Genomic DNA, 4,830 nt, shown 5'->3' with positions numbered 1-4,830 from the left:
GGGTGCATGGCACGATCCCCTCCAGTGACTGGAAGATTCAGGGGTCTGGAATCACCAAACCCACAGCTTTTCCTCAGCTGTGTCCTCCCCACCAGTGTCCATCTCCCCAGCCTGGCCAGGGCCGGTGCTGTGCTGCTGACCTGGCCAGCTGGAGATGTCAAGAGATGTCTTTTTTTTGGCTTTTTCCCATTTTCAGCTTGTTACAAACCATTGTTGCCTTCTCATCTGCCAGCTCAGGACAGCAGTGCTGCTTTAGCTCGGTGTCGCCAAGGAGAGCTTAAATACTGTCATTAAAAAATCCCAGTCTTGCATCATCTTCTCAGACACACAGGAAGAAACCTTTGCAATTAAATTCCCTGTGCTCCAGCAGGAGGGCAGAAGTTCCTCCTTTTTTCCCCCCTTTTTTGTGATGATGATATTCTGGGGTTTTAGAACAGCAGGGGAAAAAAAACCCGCGTTTGATTTTCCTCATTATGTTAAGCCTGGTTTTACTTTCTGATTGCCAAAGCATGATAAATGGAACACAGATTACCTAGAGATTTTCAAAGGTTTGCTTTCAATTTGATTTTTCCTGAGCCTCATTAAGCCTGCAGGTTTTATCTACACTTTGTTCTTCCAGTGGAGTAACATCACCATATATTAATAGCCCTATATTTTTTTTTCCATTTGAAATTAAAACCAGATAGAGGCTTCTCATGCTTTGCTTTCAAATCCTATTTTAAAAAATATTGATCATGTGTGTGTGCTGTTTTTCCTCTCCCTCTGACCCTGCTGGCTCTGTAAAGGACATTCCCAGGGGAAATGCTTTCAGTCATGGATCCCTGGGCATTGCTGGGTGCAGTTTCGTGGATTAAGGGGTGTATTTTAGAAGGTGTAATGCATAGATGATAAAAAAAAAGTGGCTTCCAGCAGAGAGGCAAGCAAGAAAAGTAAGATTTAAAAGCAGGAGCTGTAAAATCAGGGAGTACAGAGGAGCTTAGACAGGGTAAGGTAACCCTTGGTGTGCCCAGGTGCATCTTGCAGGAGTTAATGCCATTGGAGGAGCTCATCCTCCAGGATTTTAGGAGAAACAGCCCAAAAATCCATGAATTTAGGAGAAATGGCTGAGGGCCACCAGGCACAGCCTGAGTGCTGCTCTCTGGGAGAGGTCTGGAGGGTGGCAGGGACCAGGCGAGACACACGGGACACACACACACAAAAGCCACCCTGGCACACGCGGTGTGTTCCTTCTGCCGGAGCCAGGAACACTGAGCCACCTTCGGGGCTTTCCAGGGGTGCATCCTCCTCTTTCTGTGCCCATCCGGAGGCCTTGGGGCATCTCCAAGATGTGATGGAAAGGTCTCCCTGCACTGGGGTGGGAAGCAGCTTCCTCGTGAGCATCAGGACGGGGTGGCAGTGCAGGAGCTGGCTGCATCCTGAGAGTCCTGGGGAAGGTGCTGGGGATAAAACACCCAAGGCAATGCTCTGGCGATGCCCTGAAAAGGAAACACAGAGTGGGGTGAGAACAGAGCATCCTTGGGGTGCCCCTGCACCAACCCCGTGGAGCTGGTGCAGAGTGAAGCCCCTCATTCCCAGAGCTGTCTCCATGAGCCGAGGCGCTTCTCGGGATGTTCTCCTCCAGACATGACCCCAGGAGCTGTGCTTGACCTGGGAACAGCTCTTTTGGAGAGGTTTCCTGTCATTCTTCCAGCCCCCCTCACTGAACTCTAATAATAACTCGGTGCTTTCAATTTATAAACGAGAGCAGCACCAAGGAGCTGAGGCCACCACGGCCCCGGTGCTCCCAGCCCAGCCCACGCTCTCACCCTCAGCCACGGAGCTCTTCATCTCCACTGCCCTTCCAGAGCCACATCCTGCATGGGAAAGGGCATTTCCCAGGCCTCTTTCCTTTCATTTGTTTTACCCCTTGCTTACAGAGAAGATTTTCTTTTTAAGAACAGGGATTGTTTTTGCAGCAGCTCTGACCCTGCCTCATAAACCAAGCATTTCCCAAGCCCTCCATGGCTCAGGATGATGCTGCTGTCACTGGAATGCCAGTGTGAATATCCAAAATGTGTTTCTTGGTGGAGCCTGGGGGGTTTTGTGCTCTGTGTCCCCAGACGTGACACAGAGGAGCAATGGGGCCTTGGGGGATGTGGCCAGAGCTGGGGCTGAGTTGGGGAGGGATTTGTGTTTATTTTAACGTGCTGGAGCCCAGGGCCAGCTCTCACCATCCTGCAGCAGGGGAGCAACCCCTCCACTTCTGCTGGGTTGGCTCAGGCTGAGGCTCGGGGCAGGCTGAAAGTGCTTTTGCTGGTTCCAGTGTGACAGGGACTGGACATTGCTGCTGCTTCTGGTTTTACCCCAGCGTTGCCTCTGCTCCCCTTTCTGACAGCACCAGGCCCTGCACCTGCACTTCTGACGGAATCCAGAGAGAGTTTTCCCCCAGGAACATCCTCTCACTATCTCCACTCCATGCAGGATGGCAGATTTGATGAAAATGCTCTGATCTGTTCTGACAAATCCTCTGTTCCTAAGTAGATAATAACCAGAAAATCTTCCTAAATAAATCCTGGTTTCGGCTCTGTGCCTGCACTTTGTTATTCTTTCCGTACCAATTAACTGCTCCTTCTTGCCCTGAACTGGGAGCACCCTCAGCCCCTCCAAGAGGAAAGGAGGCACAGATTTATGGAAGTCGGTGTGGGACTGGGTGGAGAGTTATGACTGCAAAGAACGAGTGATTTAGCAGCATGGAGGCACGAGTGAGCAGAAACTCTCTCCTCAGATGAGCGGGGATTAGGGGCTGCAGATAGCTGTAATCCCAAACTGCAGCAGGAAGGGCTGGGATACCTTCCCACCCTACAGAATCATAGAATGGTTTGGGTTTGGATAAAAATCATCTCATTCCAAACCCCCTGGCCAGGGGTGTAGCAGTATTTCAAGGAAGGTGGCGCTGGAGGAGAGACAGGGATAACCTGGAATAACACCTGCTTATTTTTCTCTCTCTTCCTTCAGTATCAAGTCGATACATTTGATATTGAGATGTCCTTTTAGGCAAAGGCAATCCCAGGACCCATCTACCCCCAAACCTGGGCCAGCTCTGACTCCACCAATGAGGTCAGAGCTTCACCACGGACAGGTGGAAGTGACCACCCCTGCTGGTGGTGGCGGCTGCACACCTGTGGTTACCAGCCACACCCCTGTGGTGCAGCTTTTGGACCTCCTTCCATCGGATCCAAAGCCACCCAACGGCGGCGCCGAGCCGCAGAACGGCTGGAGAACAAAAGTCGGGCTGGCTCAGCTGGGCAGCAAAACCAGAACATCCTGGCGAGGCAGACCTGTGGATGGCTGATTTTGGGCAGGGATGCAGGGACGCAGGGATGCAGGGATGCAGGGATGCAGGGACACAGGGAGGCAGGGACGCAGGGATGCAGGGATGCAGGGATGCAGGGACACAGGGAGGCAGGGATGCAGGGATGCAGGGATTCAGGGATGCAGGGAGGCAGGGACCCAGGGATGCAGGGACCCAGGGACGCAGGGAGGCAGGGATGCAGGGAGGCAGGGACGCAGGGATGCAGGGATGCAGGGATGCAGGGACACAGGGAGGCAGGGACGCAGGGATGCAGGGATGCAGGGATGCAGGGATGCAGGGATGCAGGGACGCAGGGATGCAGGGATGCACCGCCCGCTGTCACCAGGAGGTGGCACAGCCCGAGCGCGGATGTCGCACCGGGTCACGCCCCCCGCCGCCGGGACCCCCCAAAAAGGAGCGAGGTGATTCACCGCTTCCAGGAAAGCCAAGAAAAAGTCTCGCATCTTCTTTCTGGGAAAGCCATTGTGCGGAATTCCTTTCGCGTGGAAAATAAACAAACAAACAAGAAAGGCACAAACTCTGTTTGGCTTGGAGAGAAGGCAAAAACGAGCCCTGCCCTGGGAGCACGCAGCTGTCGGGGCACCCTCTGTGTCCCCACGGCCTTTCCGCACGGGCAGAGCTCTGCTGGCTCCTGTTCCCTCCCCGGTGCCCTCATTCGCTGCTCCCACATCCCAGCTGCCTGGATTTTCCTCGTGGAAACTGCATCCCTGCCTTGTGTCAGCAGCAGCAGCTCGCGGAGCCTTCTCCTGCAGAAGCAGATCCAGCAGCAGCACAAAAAGCAGGAGGGATCCGCGGCAGAACAAGGACAAGGTGTCCTGTGGCCCTGAGCATCCCACCTGCAGTCTCCATCTATTCCCAGGTGGGATCAGAGGCATTTTCCCCACAGGCCACGTTCAGCTCAGCTGCTCTTGTGGGAGCCCTCTAAAGGCAGCTGTGTTTGAGGTGGGACAGCTGCTAATGACAAATCAAATCTTTTTTTTTCCCTCAAAATTGGCAATTTTCCCTTTCTAGCAAAGTCAGAAGAGAGGCTATGAAAGGAGGAGATCAGCCAGTAATGGCTGGGCTTGATCTTAGAGGCCTTTTCCAACCTTATGATGACAGAGCAAAGTGTTTGTTTGGAAGGAAACAGTGACCTGCAGCCCTTCTGCTGGAAACGTAGCAGTTCAAGAAAATGATTGTCTGTGTTTCACGTGAAGGGATGATTTTGAAGTGCATTGCTATTGCTGGTAAAACACAGAATCCCAGAATGGTTTGGGTTGGAAAGGACCTTGAAGTTCATCTCATTCCACCCCTTGCCACGGGTGGGGACACCTCCCACTGTCCCAGGCTGCTCAGAGCCTCATCCAGCCTGGCCTTGGACACTTGGCCATCACATGCTGCACCACTTTGTGGCCATGCCCAGTTTTTAGTAAAATAAAGGGATTTCTTCCCCCCCAAAAGGAGTTCCTTCACTCCCAGTTTTCCCTTCTTGGGTTTCC

General features: G+C 53.0%; 1 pseudogene; it reads right to left on the bottom strand.

The window, feature by feature from the left end:
• Nucleotides 1-3,276: 3,276 nt before the first annotated feature.
• LOC138120138 (uncharacterized) lies at nt 3,277-4,227 on the bottom strand (annotated as a pseudogene).
• Between the last annotated feature and the right edge of the window lie 603 nt (nt 4,228-4,830).

This window comes from Aphelocoma coerulescens, chromosome 18 (assembly GCF_041296385.1).
Source record: "Aphelocoma coerulescens isolate FSJ_1873_10779 chromosome 18, UR_Acoe_1.0, whole genome shotgun sequence".
NCBI lineage: Eukaryota > Metazoa > Chordata > Aves > Passeriformes > Corvidae > Aphelocoma > Aphelocoma coerulescens.
Note: the sequence above shows the minus strand (reverse complement) of the source record. Positions and strands in the feature narration are given on the sequence as shown.